We start from the raw sequence: 19,408 nt of genomic DNA, 5'->3' as shown, positions 1-19,408 counted from the left end.
CTAGATCATTGTTCGGTATTGATCACCTATGTGCCAGGCACCGAGGGTGCAACCCCATGCATGATGGAAAGGCCCCTGCCTTCATGCACTTGGTAGTCTGCTGGGCAGACAGGAGAATGCCAGTGCCCTCCTGTAGACAGAGTGGTCACCAAATTCCTCTCGGGAGGCCAGTAACCTGGGCCTCGCAGGCTGAGGAAATAGCAAGTACACAGGCCCTGAGGCAGGAAAGAGGTCAGCCTGTGGTCGGAATGGCAAGAGGGACCATATGCTGGAGTGAAGGGAACATTCTGAGTATGGGGTGGCCTGGATGAGGTTAGAGTAGAGCAGGAGCCAGATAAGACAAGGCCTTGTCAGCTGCAGCAAGGCTTTCAGACTTTAACATTTTTATTTATTTTTTAAATTTCAGAGAGGAAGGGAGAAAGATTGAAATATCAGGGATAAGAGAGAATCATTGATCAGCTGCCTCCTGCCTACCCCCACTGGGGATCAAACCCGCAACCCGGGCATGTGCCCTGACTGGAAATCGAACCATGACCTCCTGGTTCATAGGTCAACACTGAACCTCTGAGCCACACCAGCTGGCCTGACTTTACTCGAAGTGCAATGGGAAGAACTGAAGAGGTTCTAAGCAGGGGAGTGATGGGATCCAATTACATTTGGTCAAGAGCGCTCTCCTGCGGTGTTGAAGGATAATCTGGAAGTGTGGTCATGGAACAGGTTAGGAGAGACTGACAGTTTTCCAGGTGACGATATTAGAGACTTGGACTTGGATGGTGTCCACAGAGAAGTGGACTGATCTAAAAGGTATTCAAAAGGCAGCAGCATCTGGACCTGCGGTTGGCCTCTCAGGTGTGTGGCTTACCTGGCTGCTTAGTGATGCCATATACTGAGATGGGAGAAGGTACGATCGGGGAGTAAGGACTCAGTTCTGGACATGTTTGGGATGTGCACTAGCCAAGGGGCAATATCAGGTACGTTGCACTTGAAGCAGTTATATCCAAGTGCATGTATGACTCTGGGGGAGACGTTGGGCTGGAGACAAATTCTTGAGTTGTCAACATGTGGGAGGTATTTGAAGCTATGAGATTGGATGCGATCGCTTAGAACAGAGAAGAGGTTCTAAGCCCAAGCCCTGAGGAACCCTGTCAGGAGTTAGGTAGAGGAGGAGGAGGAAGATCCAGGGAGGAGGGCCAAGCAGCCCAGAGAATAGAGCACTTCAGGGAGGAACCCTCATTGCTAAACGATAAGGCCAGTAAGACAAAGCTAGAAAATTCTCAACATGAGGGCATATTGGCAATCTGAATACAGTCATTTTCAAGTGAGCGGTGAGGACAAAAGCCAAATTAGTGGGTTTAAGAAGGAATGGGAGGTGGGAAAGTAGAAATAGCATATGTAGACCTCCCGTTTGAAGAGTTTTATTGTGAAAGGGAACTGCGGGATGGATTAATCACTGGAGGAGGATGCCAAGTCATGGGCATCTTAAATTTTCATCTACTTGATTGTTGTTTGTTTTAAGATAGAATCTGTAAGAACATTGGGACTAAGTCTTCATCACAGAGGTGCCGCCAGCCACCGGGGTCAGCAGGGACTCTGCTGGATCAGGCTGGTCAGAGTGACGAGGCTCTGTCAGCAGGTGGGAGCCCTTGGAAGTTGATTCTGAGCAGTGTCACTCAGATGTCCGACTTAGCTCTGAGGGAGTGAATCCAAATGTCCTCTAAGAATGCCGAGTGACCACCCCACAGGGCCCGCCGCTGAGGAGTACAATGAAAGAACAGCAACTGTTAGAGGCAGAGGCCTGCTCCCACCTCAGCAAATGAGCAGCAGCCACAGGAAGGACAGCCCAGCACTTGGGCCTCGGGAGCACTGAGACCCACAGTGAAGCCAGGAATATGAGGCCTTTTCAGGGATCCCGCAGCACCCACACTGCAAATAGCACAAGAAGTCATGAGCCAAAAGTCATCTCCTGTCATTTTTGCCATAAGCGTTTCCCAACCCCTTGATTGCCTGGGGAGCAACTGTTTTGCCAGAATGATGGGCTCCAAGCAAGGGCCAGAACTCACCCTGTGAAGATTAGGGGAGATTCAGTAACTTCACCGAGAATGCTTGAAGCTGACATATCAAAGGGTGGGAAAATTGCTTGGGTGAACCTGTAACCCTTGATATTCATAAGAAAACGTGTGTGACATAACTTAGAACAATTAGAGAATCCCTTAGTTTTGTTTGCATGGGAAAAGGTAAGGAATACGATACAGTAAGTCCTCTCTTACCCATGGTGTTGACAGGTTCTCCAACTTTAAGGAAACAGCTTACAACAAAATAACAGTTAAGTTCCTAAGGTATCTCATCAGTGTTATAGTGAAACAGTCTTATTCGAGGAACTATATCTGATTTCAAGTATTAAGCAAAAGGGATTTGAGATGTTAACACCTGGAAGAAATCAGTATTTCGCAGGTACCCTAAAACATGGAGCTCAGGACTGGCACATGGATGCTCTGATATAAGGCATGGCTGAGGAGTAGTGTATGTACAACACTTACAGAAGTGCACAGGGAGAAGCATTGTGGAGATGGTGGAGCAGAAAGAGAATCAAGTTATTTCACCCTGGGGGCAGCATAAAGCCATTACCAGCATGTGTAGGCCATGGTTTCCTAGTCCAAGTTCCAAAAAGGTAAGACATAGTAACAAAAATGTATTCCAGCCTGGCTGGCATGGCTAAGGTTGAGCATCAACCTATGAACCAGGGGATCTTGGTTCAATTCCTGGTCAGGGCACATGCCAGGGTTGCTGGCTCGATCCCTGGTGTGGGGCATACAGGAGGCAGCAGATCAATGATTCTCATCGTTGATGTTTCTATCTATCCCTCTCCCCCTCTGAAATCAATAAAAATATATCTCTAAAAAATGTATTTCAGTTATCTAAACCTTTACTAGAATGTTACTCTGCTAAAAGAGTGCATTTGGTAACTTTTGGGCACGTTGACAATTTCACCTCTGAGAAGATGAATGAAAAATGAGGGTCAACTATCTAGATATACTTCTCACCAATAATGAAAAATATGTCATTGTAGAGTTCGCAATTTCATATAGAAAAGGTATTGAAACTAACAGTGAAAAGTGGTGTGAAAACAAGAGCAAAAGCTTGCCGGATTCTAGTGGGAGGGCCTGGGTCAGCGGAACTCACTCGGGCCAGATGGAGTCCAGCTCACGGAGTCTTCGCTTTAATGGGATGTAATGCAAAACGTGTAGAAAACTATAGGTAGGACTTCGTAACCGGTGACTAAAAGAGATTGGGGGCAAGAGAGATGAAGCCCTAAATAAGGCAGTTCTGTCACATAACCACATGTAATTGACAAGAGAAAGAAGGTACTCAGAGGCTCTAGTGGATGGGGGGGTGCCAGGAGGGTGCCTGAAATAGCATCAACTGTAGGACCAGCAGGACAGCCGAAGCTGGTCCCCAGGGCTTTTCAACCAGGGCTAGTTAGGACTTAGACTGTGTTTGGAGAGCAAAGGTCAGGGAGGAGTGTTACTCAAGACAACAGCTGACAGGAAACAGCGGAATACTGTGTAGGGAAGGATCGGTAAAGGAAGACCCCAGAAGTGATGGCAACAGTGCAGAGAGCATGGCTTTGTCAGCGTCTGTTTCTCTGGTCCAGGACCAGGCATTTCCTGAGTCTGCCGGTCAAGCGCAGACCTGAACTCTGAGGCAGCCCTGGTGTGTCAGGTCTCACACGTTCGCACCCAGCACCGAAAAGCTCTCCTCCGAACACACTAACCTGTGCTCGAGCTGCCGACACGCGTGCCACAAGGTCGCGTGCCACTGGCTGAGGCTGCAGGACATTAGGATCCTCGGGGCTCACAGCCGGAACATTCCTTTTTACCCACCAAAGCTGCAGCCTAATTTATCGGACAATAGGCAAGGTTGCCTATGGAATAAGGCCTTAAAAATGTAATCCTTTTCTAGTGATTAGATCTGCAGCGATCCTCAGTTCTGCACATAGAAAAATACAGACGCTCAGTACCTACCACAGCCAGACCAATTCAATCCGATCGCTGGAGAGGGGCCCGGGCATGGCTTGGGTTGTTTTTGTTTGTTTGTTTTTTCTGTTTTGTTTTGAGCTTTCTAAATTGCCCTGATGTGCAGCCAGGGTGGAGAACCTCTACTGTTTAAACACTAGAAATGTTTCACTTTTTAAAAGGCTCCATTCTATGTGATACCTAGTTCACATAGGTATCAAAGAAAAAAAAATTCCTTTCCACTTCTCTGTCAAAATTAGAAAAGATGAAACAAACATGGTTAAAAGAACATTCTCTATAGGTAGCTGTACAGTGTGCTTATACCTCGAGGCCCTAAATGCTTACCTTCAGAACACTGAAAAGACTCGCACATGTAACTGAATAGCCCTAGGTTCGTGCAGCTCATGAGACATGAGAATGGCCAAAGGGCAGGAAACAAGGAAATGTCAACCTGTTGTCCAAAAGGTGACTCGTGGACAGTACAAGCCAGTAAGCTTGAATTCGTTTCCTGGAAAAGCCACAGAATTCCAAATTTAAAAAAATCTGTGAGGCTTCCAAAAGGAATCAGTAAGGTGGGAAGACCTTTCCTGTTTGGGTAGATGGCGGGGGGGTGGGGTAGGGGTGGGGGCGCTGGTGATGGGGTCCTCCCTCCATCTATCCAGATCACACAGAATCTCACGTTCTATCCACAGGATGTCTAGTCCTCTTTCTAGTTCTAAGATTCTTCTAAAGCTCCAGTTGTAAACCTCTTTATCATGGAAGTGGATTTTAATATAAAGAATATTGTCCCAAGGGATGCCATACTTCAGCCCAGGAATATATATGTGTGTGTGTGGGGGGGGGGGAGGGACAGCCGGACACAGATTCTCCCTCATTACTTCTCTCCAAAGCTCTCCCTCTCCCCAGACACTGAAACCAGATGCAACAGACTTGCTTTGGTCCATTGGTCTCTTAGTCCAACCTCAGCTGTTGTTTTCATCTTTAACCTTCGTTGCCTCACTTGTGCTCAGTTCTTGTCCAGATAACATAACAGAGAATCATTTCACAGAGCTGACCTGGCCTTTCTTCCCTGCGGACATCTGAGGCCCAGGCTGTAGCCACGCTGTGTGCACCCATGTTCTCTGTCCGCGCACGTTCCCCAGGCAGACTCTGAGTGCCTTCTGGAGACGCCCCTGAAGACTGCATTGGAGGAGGTCAGCTTCCCAAAGACTCCTCTGTAGAAAAATCCCATGTGTGTCCCTTACTAAGCCCAGTTTTCCAGTCACATGAATTTTCTGGAGTATTTTTGGAGCAAACCAGATATACTGAGGAACTGCTAGGTAGGTCCTTTACAAACGTCTTTACCCCAGATGTAGACAAAGTTAAATTTATTCTTGGCATATAAATCATCAGAATAAGAAGGTAGCATTGAGTCAAGAAGGTGCTTTTGTTCAACTGCATCTAACAGAGACCCTCAGCTTAAGCACTGTTGAGGCTTGTCTCTCTCTCTCCCCTAAAATTAGTCTAAAGGTCTGCCTCTTAGGACTAGTGCAGTGTCTGCGCGGGGTCAGGGACCCCGGCTCCTCACCGCTTTGTTATCCATCAGGGAGGGCCCAGGTGGCCCACTGCACCCACATGCAGGCAGCAGAGAGGCAGGGCATGGCCTCCGCCCAGACGCAGCACCCAGTGCTTAGACACACGCACGCACGCACGCACGCACGAGCTCCAGCCGCTCCAGCTGGGGAGTGTCGTCATTTTGGGCAACCAGTGAAAACATTCTGTGAAGAGGAGAACAGACAAGGGGAAAGACAAGTAGTCTCTCTAGCGTACTCTGGAAAAGGAAACATTTCAGAGGGGGAGGGCCAGGAATCCTGGCATCTGGCTGAAGGTCTCTGAGTCACAGCCAAGCGTGTGCCCGCCCCGCTGCTCCTGTAGAGGGAACGCTCCACTATCACCAGGCCAGCGCTCCTCCGCTCCTCCCCCCCCCCCCCCCCCCCGACTCGGCCCCGGGGGGTGAGGTGGCCCGGAGGTCAGCAGTTTCTGACCCACCGTCAGAGCCAGCCCACGGCCTCACTGGGACATCACAGAAACCACAGCCTGGGCTGGACGGTGGTCAGAAACCGGAGAAGATTCTCCCAGCAGCCAAGCTAATTAGGAGGAGGACCTGCTTTCCACCTGCCTCGTCAATATGTGCACATCCGTTCTCGTCATTACATGCCTCGCCTGCCGCACAAGCGTTTTCCATCAATTCCTGGGCGCTGCGCTTCCAGCACTCTCTCCTAAGTGCTCCTTTCCTTACTCCTCCGGCTGCTTAAAACAATTGTCTCAAGCATTTGAACAAACCCATATACACTCCCCTCCCATGCTTTTTGTTGTTGTTTAAACAGAGAATGCTGCTTTCAGTGTGTGTTTTTTGGAAAAGAGCCAGAGAGCCCTGACCAGTTTGGCTCAGTGGCTAGAGCGTCGGCCTGTGGACTGAAGAGTCCCAGGTTCGATTCCGGTCAAGGGCATGTACCTTGGTTGCAGGCACATCCCCAGTAGGGGGTGTGCAGGAGGCAGCTGATGGATGTTTCTCTCTCATGGATGTTTCTAACTCTCTATCCCTCTCCCTTCCTTTCTGTAAAAAAAATCAATAAAATATATTTAATTTAAAAAAAGCCAGAGACTTGGCCGACTAGCTCAGTTGGTTGTAGCATTGTCCCATGCACCAGAAGGTCTTGGGTTTGATTCATTCTCTCTCCCCCTCCCCTCCCCTCCCCTCTCCCTGCCTCCATCTCTAAAAAAGAATTGCAGAATATGTTAAGTTCACTTGCCACACTGAAACTCACTGATTAGCAGAATTAAGCTTCTCCCTTCCCTTTCCAACCCCTTAAAAAAAAAAAAAAAAAAAAAAAGCCAGAGCCGGCTCTGTCCTTCAGGGCCACGTGGCAGATCTAAAATCGCACACTCTTTCTACCTGTGCGGAGCTTAATTAGTTTAGGTGGGAGTCTGTGCCAAGGAACGCACGGTCTCCCAGGCGCAATCTGCCGCGCAGAGCTCTCCCCAATGCGATTCCAAACTGAACGCTACTTGCAGTTGTGATACCAACTGTGCATTATTGGACAACAGCTCTGCCTCTCACCTCAGAAGGAAACGAATAATATGACCCTCATTTTGGTAATATTATGAAACTGAGGCTTGAGGAGTTAAGTCTCTGAGAATGAACTAAAACTGGGTGTTGCTAATGTAAGATGTGAAAAGAATGGGTATGTGTATGGGTAAGAGAATGGACATCTATATTTAACAATGTGCCAAATGTTCTTTTCTTCTTGCCACAGTCCAAGATTGTCCTAAACTTTGATTTGATAGAATTATTTTTCACATTCCTTTGGAATTCTTTCCTGCCTCTGGGTCTTTTGCTCTGAGGTAAGGATTGGGAGTGCAGATCTTTCTTACATAATCTCTAGGTCTTATGTTTCTGTTCTCTACCTGAAGATTCGTAATACCACTTTGATTCTACCCCTGTAAAGAAAAACAATCTCTCATTCCTGCTACTTAAATATTAGGTACTTAAGATTAAAGGGGTTGTACATAAATATTGCTTACCCAGAAGCCTTCTGAATATTTCATTTCTAACAGAAATGCTCAACGTTTTAAAGCAACCTTCTCCATTATAAAACAATTTGAAAAGGAAAAAAAAAATCCCACGAGGGTAAAGAGGGCTGGGTTTTTTGTTTGTTTTTTGTAGGAAAAGGTGGTTTTCACAGAAAATACTGCTATCAGTTTATAAGACTGCTAGAAAATAGATTCTATTAAAAATAGCCACGAGCCCAATCATTGTTTTAAAGGTGCTTTAGGAGGGAGTAAGTGTTCAGTACTTTTAACATGGATTAGCATGCATCTGGAGGAGCTTTTTAAAGAAAAAAATCACAAGTTTTATAAAATTGAAGAAACTGAAACTGTGTCATTTATAATGTAAAATTAATGCAGTTGAAATTTAATGGTTGACTCATCACTCCCACATTTGTATTTAGTTCTCTTGAGCTCATATGGTTTTCTTTAAAAATTGGTGATATCAGCTAAATGGGACTATTTCCCACTCCTACTCACTGAGAAAGTGCTTTTGTGAACATGTCAGCTCTGTTCCATCATTGCATGCCATCACTGAGTGACACAGAGCAGGCTGGCTGCTCACACGCCCTCACCAACATCAGCACAGGTTCAGGACCACAGTCCCAGTAAGACAACCCTAAAGCTTTCATCTGTCTAGCACAGAGGGGTTCAGCAACTTGCAGCTGAGCCTAGAACCAGGTTTGGGGGATGCCCAAGCGCTTTTCACAGCCCGCATTGCTGCCACTCACCAGGACCTTCCATTGGCGCCATGCTAAGTAGGAGGCAGGTTCACAGGGTTCTGTCAGAGCCCTCCACGTATGTACGGTAAAGCCAGCGACCTTCTCTCCCTAAATCTGCTCAGCTCTGCTCTTTGCAGGCCAGTTAGGTTTCTCCAGCCTAAGCAGTCCCATCACTCCTTCCCGTGACGTGCTTTCTAGTTACCTCTTCTGGACACATTCCACTGATACTTTCCAGTCCTCAGTACCCCTTTTATTCAAAGGGGACCCACCCCAAATGGGACTCCTCCAACTTGTCCCTCTGCTGTCATCCCACTGCTGTCCTTCCTGTCTCCCCGCCCTAAAAACTCCGTCACTTGGCCTCCCCTTCTTCCCTCCCAATCCAGCCTCCAAGCAGTTCCTCCCACACTCTCCCTCTTCCTATCTCCACTACTCAGTAGTCTTCCTCTTGACTTGGAAATAGTCCCTTTGCAGGTTTGCTTGTCTGGTGTGTCCAGAAATGCTTGTCTAAACTCCAGTGGCTGTACACAGTCTACTTGCTGTTGGTTTACCCACACTTCCCCCGCCTCCGCCCGGACAAAGAAGCCACAGTCCCGGGTTGGGGCTCTGCTGCGCCCCGCCAGCTCTGTCTTTACTAGGAGGCACATGGTTTACCTTTTCCTGCGTGTAAGATGGGATGCTGAGCAACACCATCTCTAAAGAGATTCTGCTAATTCCAAGGCGCTATGTGTCTCTCCATTCCAATCTGCTTCCAGAGAAATCTTCCTAAAACGCTGATCTGTTCTTTTTTTCCCTGCAAAATCCTCCAGTTGCCCCTCCTTTCACATACTTCCTTAGCTTGGCACTCAGGCCCCAGACAGATTGGTGCTAAACACTCCTACCTGATCATCCTATTGTCTTCAGGAGCCCACACTCAGCTACAGTAAATTCAGCTACTCCCTTTCTGGTACACTTGTGCCAAGCTTCCTACCTCTTTGTTTCTGTGGCACCAAAAGCTTCTCCCTTGTCCTACAGGTGGAATACATGCCATGTCTTTGCAAGCTGCTTGAAAGCAGGGGATACTCTTTCTTCATCCTTGTCTTCACACAACACCTAGCACTTAGGAGGCACGTGGTAAATGGCTGTTGTATAAATGTATTCGCCCAAAATTGCCCTAAAATCTTTGGGCCTTCACATCATGTTCTTGACTCACACTGGGCTTCCCGTCAAATAAAAGCCTTAAACCTTTTAAAAGCACAGTCTTAACGAAGCAACTTATCTTCATCCTTTCCTTTTGTCCACTTTGAACTGATATTTAGAACTTCATCCACATCCATTGTTCTTAACTGAATAGACCTTTTTTGACTCTTGATGCTCTTGTCTAGTCTATTGGCTGCCCACTGTGGTCCACAGGTGTGATGTGTACACTGACTGTTTCATTAAACAATGAAATGATGCAAATGTTGAACAGGAGGAAGACCAGTGGATTGCTTGATTGGCACCTCATTCTCTATCTTCTTATCTAGCAGTCTTTGGATATGTCACTTAACCACATGTCACTAGCTGCTCATTTTGTTTCAGTTAATTGTGTACATAGACAGAGTTGGAGAATATTCATTCATTGAACTCATTATTGAGAACAGTCATATCCAAGGCAGTGTGCTGGGCTTAGTGCAATAAAAAGCAATGATTACAGTTAGGCCCCTGTCTTCTGAGCCACAAAGAGCAAATAAGGGCTTCCAATTGCATGGTCAGGGTGACTGCCCCAGTCCTCACCATGCTCAGCGGAGACCAAGGTGTACCACTCTGTCATTTTAAGGACATAACCAAGAAGTTGCTTACATTGCTTCTATTTATATCACATTGGTCTGACTTAGTCACATGACTACACCCAGGCTGAAAGGGAGTTTGGGAAATGTAGTCTTTTCACTGGTAACACCATGCCCAGCTAAACCTATTACTTTTGAAGAAGGAGGAACCTGATACTATTGGGAAAACAACTAAACAGTGAACCACAAAGAGAAAAAGAAGAATTCCACATGAGAAGAAAAACTGTAAGAGAGGGAGATGATTGATTAATTATATCTCAACAGAGTGGAAGTTACCAGGAGCATAGATTTGGATTTAGCAGAACAAAATTAGAACTCTTAAAGAACAAGTGGGCTGTCTTGAGAATTAGAGTTCTCCACCTCTGAAAAGGATTTAGGGAATAGTCAGAAGAATTTACACTCAGAGGAAAGCTGGATAAAAGGTCAGCCTTGAAGACTGAATAGCTGTGTGATTGTGGGTGACATAGAGAGGAAAGGTCAGGAGACAGGCAGTGTAAACTGTCAGGAAACTACAACACCAGCCCTGGTGTGAGGCAGAAGGGGTGGAAGCAGTCAGAACGGACTGGAAGGAAGAGTGAATAAAGAGCTTGGCTGTCCACATGGGACTACAGGTACAATGTGTGCCCTATGCCCCTGGAGGTGAAACTGATTTATGTCTCTCTGAAGGTACCTGGGGCAGGGAAAGGCAGGGAGCACATGAGCTTGGCCCTCTTAGAGATGCAGAGAGGTGGGCTCCAGGAGGCCCCTTCTTTGCGTGCCAGGTGTGGGCCTTACTGCATCTTCCCGAGCCCAGGGAAGGGAAGCCGGCCTCCCTGCGTAAAACAACGGGCATCATGACGGGCTCTGCTCCTGGGGAAGCGGTTCTTCATGAGCAAGTGCTTTTCTCACTCTGTCCTGATTCTCGCTTCTATTTAAACTCAAAGCGTTGCCGAATTTTAAAATAATGTGGCCTGCTTTTCCCTGCTGCCCTTCAGTTCACCACAGGTATTTAATCTGTTTGTTCTGAAGAGGCAACTGTTCTCTGGATTTCTATGTGCTCTGATAGCAAATGTTTTGTGTCACAATAAAAATTATTCCTTCTGATGGATGCCACGGTTGCTTTGTGCTCTGTCCAAGAATGTCATTTCACATCTGCTAAATTGCAGCATTTCCCCCACTAAGGTTCCATGGGTGGCCAGTTTGTATTCCAAACCCAGGGAGTCAAAGTCTGGAGCTCCCAATGGCTGTTAGGGTTGAGTCTCAAGGGGCAGAGCCACAGAGCAACATTCTTCTCGAACAGCCCCTGCGGATCCCTGGGAAAAGGGAAGGAGGCCTGAAAGGAAAGGCTTCCACTGCGGTCCCTCTCTCCCCTGTGTATCTGAGGCACTTTGGTCTAGAAGGTGGAAGCACCAGTAGTGTTGGCACAATCACAGGAGCTTCCTTGTGGAAGGCACCCACTGTGTGCCACGCCCTGGCTGAGGTCTTCTGTGCATTATCTCCTTTACCCCTTGTAAGGGCCCTTTGAGACAGGTTTCTTCAGAGCTCTCATTTTATAGACAAGGAGCTGAGCTCAGAGAGGTTAAGTGACTTGTGCAAGGTCACACAGGACTCAAACCTCACTCTGTTGGACTCTAGAGCCCAAGCTCTTAATCACTACACGGTACTCTTTCGATGGAGTTCACACTGGTGCGGCATAGCCTATCTCTGCCTTTCAGCATGTAAGCCACGACCGTTTCCAGGAGCTCAGTGAGAACCAGCAGAGCCCGAAGGGAGGTGGAGGGCATGGAAGAGGAGCTAGCTGGGGGAACACAGAGGCAATTCCAGCCTTCAGGTGCACCCGACTCACTCCATGGAAATCGAGTGGCATAGGGGTGAAGAGCACAGGCGCTGGAGGCACCTTGTGTGACCTTGGCCACGGCAGTAATCATTTCTATGCCATAGTCTTCCTCTTTTTCCAAGTAATGACTGCCAGTTTTTAGCTGGTCACATAGCCTTCCAAAATAAAGACTACAATTCCCAGCCTCCCTTGCAGTGATGTACAGCCATATAACTATGCCTGGCCAATGAGATATAAGCTGATGCTATAAGGTCACTTCCTGAAAAGGTCAGCTGGCATATACCATCTGCCCTTTTTTTCTCTTTTGTTTTTTCTTCCAGTCTTCTGCCTGGAAAGTGGATATGATGTCTGGTATCTAGCTGCCATTTTGGACATGAAGATGAGGGCAACACCCTAAGGATGGTAGAACTGTGAGCCGGAAGGTGCCTGTGTCCCTAAAGACTTCATGAGCAAAGCCACCATACCAGTCCTTGACTACCTACTTCTGTACTTTCACATAAGAAAGGAATAAACAACTATCTTATTTAAGCCACCGTTATTTAAGGCCTTCATTGCTCATGGTTGAGCCTAATCCTTTTTTTTTTAAATCCTCACTTGAGGATATGTTTGTTTTTTATTTTTATTGATTTTAGAGAGAGGAAGGGAGAGGGATAGAGAGATCGAAATATCAATGGATGAAAGAGAAACATTGATCAGCTGCCTCCTGCACACCCTCTACTGGGGATTGAGCCCACAACCCAGACATGTGCCCTGACCAGGATCAAACAGTGACCTCCTGGTTCATTGGCTGACATTCAACCACTGAGCCACACTGGCCAGGCTGTTTATTATTTTAGATTGATGAGAGAGAGAGAGAGAGAGAGAGAGACATTGATCAGTGGCCTCCTGCATGTACCCCAACCAGGGATTGAACCTGCAACCTGGGTATGTACCCTGACTGGGAATCAAACCTGCCACCTTTTAGTGTACGGGACAACACTCCAGCCAACTGAGCCACACCAGCCAGGGCTGGTTAACCTTAATCTATAAAACATATAAAACACTTGAAGCGATACCTGGCACATAAGCAATTCAATAAGTATTGGATAAATATTATTATTATTAGTGTGTGTGTTAATTAATCGATTAGGTGAGATGAAATTATAGAAGGTCTTGAAAAATCAAGGAGAGAAATTTGACCTTGATGTGATAAGTTTATATTTGTTACTTCTAAAAAATTATTTGAGAAGAATTAAAGTAAAATAACCATAATCACTAGGACGATCCCATAAAGATAAAAGGCAAGAGCTATGGAAAGCAGGGGAGAGAATTGTACCAGAACTCTAAGCTAAGGCTGGTTATTAAAACCATACATAAAATTTGGTTCTGAGTTGCCTGGCTGCTTTGGTTCAGAAAAAAACAGAAGCCTTTGCAGGCTTTTGAGTGGAGGTTTCCTGTTGTGCGAAGGCAGTTTAATCTAGCACTTCCGTGCAAGATAGATTGGATGGGGAAGAAATCAGAGTTCGTTAAAGAAGCTATTGCAGGAACCCAAATATGAAGTGATGAAAATGATGGCAGTGGGGTGGAAGTCAGGGAGCAAATATGGAACATAATTTGAAGGAGATAAAGGAAATGCAGACGTCCAAGATGACTAAAGTTTCATATCTGAGCAATTACAGTAGTCAGGCGTGTGCTACTAAAGTACTGAGTAAGAAACAATCCCATAATCTATGCCTGACAACAACAAACATTTATTTATTGCTTATGGGCGTGCAGGTTGGCTAGGATTCTCGTGGATGGCTGGAACCAGATAGGCTTGGCTCCACGCTGCCAGTTTTGTTCAGATCTATTCCTCATCCTGGAACCAGAGGCTATCCAGGCAGATTCACCTTGGTGCAGGTGGCAAGAAAGTGCAAGAAACTAAGCCAAGCCGTGAAAACATATTTAAAGCCCCTGCTCACATCACTTCCACTAACGTTTTCATTAGCCAAAGCAAGTCCCTTGGCTAAATCCAAAGACAATGGGGTGAGGAAGTATTGGCCAACTCTGACAGGAGGTGCTGCAAGGTTATATGGTGGGAGGAGTACAGGCGAGGCAACAGTAATTCCATCTGCCTCAACAAAGAAAATAAGAGTGATTCTCCAGGCATGGGCATTAGGAGTGGAGCGGAGGAGGAGGGTGGGTTTCTTAAAGTGAGGCACATCTGTAACATGACAGCCACCTGTCTCATGCAGAGTTGAGACTGCAGTCGGGATTTCTGGGCTCCAGATCTAACTTGGGGGCATACTCAGTCTTTCTCTTATTGTTATTTCTGTGCCATAGATGTTACAAGTGGACACCCCCTCCCCCACCCCCCACCCCCGTATCTAGATGTATCATCCTCTTCCCTTTCCCTCACACACTGTGGTCAGGACCCTGCTGTGCAGTCACTTCTGAGATCAGTCTTGCAACTGACATTGGTGGATCTGCCAGAAAGACAGCTATCAAAACTGGCACCTACTCTTAGATGAAAAATCTAGAAGGACATATCCAAGAGGGTACTCCTGGTGGTGGGACTTCAGGATACTTTAGGTCTGTCTGTCTTTTCCAAGCTGTCTACAGAGAGCATGTATAAAATTTATAATTTCAAGGACTGTTCAAATGATTTTTAACAAACCTTGTCATTGACTCAACTGTTTCATCCATCCTTTGCCAGTACACGTCTAAAGGAAAATTATATCTCTGAAGCATTAGTCAGCACCCGGGCCTGCCAAGCCTGCCTTCCTTGAAGGCACACACACAAGGGCTGTTCCTGTCCTTCCAATACTAAGGTCTCAGATAGTCTTTTTTTTATCCTGAAAATTTTTTTGGGGGGTGAGGCGGGCATGAAGGTGGTTTTTAGTTTGAATACAAAAGAGCAAATTGAGTTTTTCCTCTTTTTCTTTACATACTTGTTGTTTTGGGTTTTGGCCTGTCTAGAATGACGTCAGGCAGGAAGCAGGCACAAGAAATCCACCAGCCAGTATATGTTCCCAATGTTCTCCGGCCCCTCCCACACTGAGTCATGCCCCACAGTGATGCATCTGACAGCAGGCAACAGCACTGACCTGAAAAGACTGCTCTGCTGGGGTTCTCTTCCCGTCAAATCCCCATTCTCTCTGGCCACAGGAGAGCAGGTTTTGAGTGCAAGGAGCATGAGCTTTGAGTCAGGCTAATCCTGATCCCTCTACACCATTATCTAGTTTCTCAAAGCTAACCTTTCCTTTCATCTCCCCCCGAGACACTGCCCCCTCTTCCTCACCTCCCACTCACAGCCTGGCTTCTGTTCTACACCTTGTTTGAGGGACACTAGCCCACGGATTCTCCATAAATCTACTTGTCAAATCCAAAGTTCAGCCCCTCATTTACTTTGGCCATTGGTTGTACATAAAATCTTCAATGACTCATTCTTCAAGCTCTTACTCCCTTGGTTTCTATGGAGTCATACTCTGCTTGTTCTCCTGGTTGCCACCCTCTGCTCACTGCATTCTCACCCCCACTCTCTCAGTGTCTGAGTCATTCTTTGTTTCAACCACGTTTCATATGCCGACAACGCCAGCCCAGACCTTTCCCCTCTGATTCATATTTCCTGAAGAGCTGGTCATCACAAGGATATCTCACGGGCCTGACACCCAGGCATGTCCAGAACTGAATTCGCCACTCCATTAAGGCTCTGGTTACAAACACCAGGGACTGACTGATCCGGATGAGGCCAGGCACAGCTTAGTGGACAATGAATCCTTCCTTCATTGGAAGGATTGCAAGGTGGTTTTTGGAATCAAGAAAAAAACCACTGAACAAATGAGGTGTCTAGGAGGCAAGAACCAGCTTACGGCATGGATTCAAGTTCCCAGGAGCGAATTTGACATGTCCAGGCTGGGTCACGGCTCCACTTCGTGCGTCTGTTATCAGCATAAAGGGGGACGAGGTGCAAGAAGTCCCAGACAGACAAGAAATAGCCACCATACCTCCAAATCTGCTTTCCCCCTACATTTTCTATCTCAGTGGGTGATTCTATTACCATCTACCGCTTAGACTGGGAAGGAGTCTCTCCCCCATTCATACCCATCTTGTACAGCAACGGAAACCAACCGTTAAAGTCTGAGATTTTACCATTTAAAGTAGCTTTCCAAACAGTTGCCTCCTCTCCATCACTTGGACCTCTGCCCTCCATTGGGGCCTTATTATCTCTTGCCTGGCTGACTATTAAGCCTCCTAAAAAGTCTCTCTCTCACCACTCTGCCCACCTCAAATTCTCCCTCCATATTAGAGTCAGCGCAACCTATCAAAAACCCGTACTGCTCAGCCGGCATGGCTCAGTGATTGAGCACCAACCTATGAACTAGGTCATGGTTCGATTCCCCGGTCAGGGCACATGCCCAGGTTGTGGGCGTGCAGGAGGCAGCCGATCAATGATTCTCTCACATCATTGGTGTTTCTCTCTCTCTCCCTCTCCTTTCCTCTCTGAAATCAATAAAAATATATTTTTTTAAAAAACAGCAGGGGATGCCCTAACCGGTTTAGCTCAGTGGATAGAGCATCAGCCTGCTGACTGAAGGGTCCCAGGTTCAGTTCTGGTCAAGGGTATGTACCTTGACTGCGGGTACATCCCCCGTAGGGGGTGTGCAGGAGTCAGCTGATCGATGTTTCTAACTCTCTATCCCTCTCCCTTCCTCTCTGTAAAAAAAATCAATAAAATATATTTTTTTAAAAAACAGCAGGGGAATTGTTTCAGCAAACCTGCCCAGCACAGGGCCCCCGTAGTGGTCAAGACCCTAGACTTGGAAGACTTGGGAATCAGACTGGCCAGGACTCGAATCCTGACGTTGTGACTGGCTGTGAATTTGGGCCTCATCTGGAAAATGGAAACAGGCGCACCAGTGGGGTGATGTTAAGATGAAATGCAATATGCAATTTGCTTTGCATTCATTAAGTGGTAGCTAAAAACCCTACCATGGTAATGTCTATAGCTTTGGTCTACCATAACTTTTGGCCTAATTACCCATTCCAACTTTCAGAATCCTTTAAGAATGGATACTTCTACAACTCAGAAGAGGATAATGAAACCATGTAGGGGTTTGTAGTTTTTTATTCCCTTCCCTTAGATCAGTGGTTCTCAACCTGCCTAATGCCGCGACCCTTTAATACAGTTCCTCATGTTGTGGTGACCCCCAACCATAAAATTATTTTCGTTGCTACTTCATAACTGTAATTTTGCTATTGTTATGAATTGTAATGTAAATATCTGATATGCAGGATGTATTTTCATTGTTATACATTGAACATAATTAAAGCATAGTGATTAATCACAAAAACAATATGTAATTATATATGTGTTTTCCGATGGTCTTAGGCGACCCCTGTGAAAGGGTCATTCGACCCCCAAAGGGGTCGCGACCACAGGTTGAGAACTGCTGCCTTAGATGATCAAAATCTGATTATTACGAAAGCCCAGTGAGAAAGACTACAGAAATATTACTTTGCCTCTTTTAAAGATAGAGAAAGTGACACCCAAAGAGACGAAGGGACTTGGTCAAGGTCACGCAGGCAGTGAACAGCTGAGGGAACAGCCCCCTCAGAAGGCAGCCCCTCCCAGCAGGTCTCTGGAAGGGCAGGTCCACACCGCCTCTGGGAGGGGCGGCCATGTGCGCCCACATCACTTGGCAGCAGGCTTTGGGCCGCCGGGTGCCGCGGCCCTTCACAATGCGTGTTGTCCCTCATTGTAAGTGCGTCCTTCATATGCAACCAAGGCTCTCGGAGCCACTTCCCCCGCGCGCTGCTGTTCAGTCTCCCGGAACCGCGCTGGCTTCTCCCGGCAGACAGTGTGCTCTCGCTGCGGTCAGGGAGAGCGAGCGCAGGCCTCGCGAGGTTCAGCGCCTGCAGGTGGACCTTCTGCAACGAGAAGCCAGTCTTTAAAAGCACACGGTGCAGCAGCATCCTCTCATTTGGAGAGAGCTATTTTTATCTTTCGTCTTCAGAGACTAAGTTCCAAAATATGGGAGGCAGAGGCCAAAGCCAACGTCTCCAGCTCAGAAGAGAGCACATCACGCCATTCCTGCAACAACAGCAGCCACGGCACCGATCGAGCCAGCTGCACTGGGTCTCTTTCCGAGGGATTTCTCTCCATACCCTTCAGGAACAGGGTTTGTTGCCATGGTTACTAGCAAACCACATGGCAGCCTCGCTACCTAGAAGTGTAGGAGAACAGCCAGCCCATCAGCCTCCCAAGCTCAGTCGCTTTTCCTTAGCAGACCTGATGGCCCAGTGTCTGCCTCCTTTCCCTTCTCCCCAGCCTTGGGGTGAAGGGCCAGGCATTCTTTGGGCACCAGTCTATTGCTCTGATAATAAAAGCAACACAAGATTGCTTCTAGTTTCAGGAGCCTCTCTCCCTCTCCCCAGCCCCTTCCTTCCCTGGCCCCTCTGACACACACACACACACACACACACACACACACACACACACACACACACACACACGTGCTGTGGAGCATGCAGCCTACACCACTTGAAAAAGCTCTTTTTTTTAAATCCAAGGATGACATGAGGGAATTTTGAAGCTGAGATACAATCAGGACACTGATGCCTCAAGGGGGTGGAAGAGGGTGGGAGGGAGCCCCGATTCACTCAGTTCCTGAAGAGAGCAGGTAGCATCTGGTTTCCCAGGCACAACCTTGGTGGGGTCTGTAGACTCTCAGACTCCCTCAGAGTCATAGAATCAGGTCCACTCTGACCACCTCTTGTGGGATGGTGGGCACAGCCCCATGGGCATTGCTTTCTGAGAAGAGAAAGTCAAGGCCTGGAGAAAGCTCTCAAACAACAAAGCACTTTGCCCCTCCACCCCCGTCCCCTTCCCTATGGAACCAGATGGCATGAGCGGGCTGGCCCCAGTCTGGAGCTCCTAGCAGTTGGTTGTGAGTGGGTGTGCCTCAGCCCAGCAGCACGGGCTAGACGTGCACATTTTTCTCTCTGACAGTTACGGGTTGCCTGCTTCTCTGGGTTCAGATCACATCTCCTTGGGTCAATCCCATCAGATTGTTCTGGTCTTCTTTCCCATCGCAAAGGCAAAGTCAGGATGATAGCAAGACCTAGAAGCCACAGCAGGAAGCAGAAGGTGAGGCCTGGGAGGGGCTCTGCCCTCGCTGTGCTAGATGGTTCAGAGGACTGGCCTCCGGGGCCCTGCCTTAAGGAACAAAGTGTAGTGGAGGCGGGCAGGGAGAAGAAGAGGACTCACAAATGTAACTAAAGTAACTAACCCTTCGGGCACCACAGGGCAAGGGGGAGGACACCAGAGTTCTCTAAAATGAAGGGGCAGGGATGCACCCCAAGGGCACATGAGACTCTACCCAGTGAATGACAAAAAAAATATTAGAAATTCCATTTATAGTTACTTTATCTCTTCTTTTTCTATGTCTATTTTGGTATAAGTATTATAATGTACAGTATATAATTATATCAAGTAGAATCAGA

General features: G+C 47.2%; 1 protein-coding gene across 1 annotated transcript in view; it reads left to right on the top strand.

Moving 5' to 3' along the window:
* ZNF706 (zinc finger protein 706) overlaps positions 1–12,473 on the top strand; it is a 30,921-nt gene extending 18,448 nt beyond the window's left edge. Inside the window, exon 4 of the mRNA XM_036337955.1 lies at positions 12,265–12,473. The gene's annotated coding sequence lies outside the window, so the exon portion shown is untranslated. The remainder of the gene's footprint in view (positions 1–12,264) is intronic.
* The last annotated feature ends 6,935 nt before the right edge of the window (positions 12,474–19,408 follow it).

The sequence above is a fragment of the Myotis myotis genome, unplaced genomic scaffold (genome assembly GCF_014108235.1).
Source record: "Myotis myotis isolate mMyoMyo1 unplaced genomic scaffold, mMyoMyo1.p scaffold_m19_p_16, whole genome shotgun sequence".
Classification (NCBI taxonomy): Eukaryota; Metazoa; Chordata; class Mammalia; order Chiroptera; family Vespertilionidae; genus Myotis; species Myotis myotis.
The sequence above is the reverse complement of the archived record's forward strand: the minus strand, read 5'-3'. Positions and strand labels throughout refer to the sequence as shown.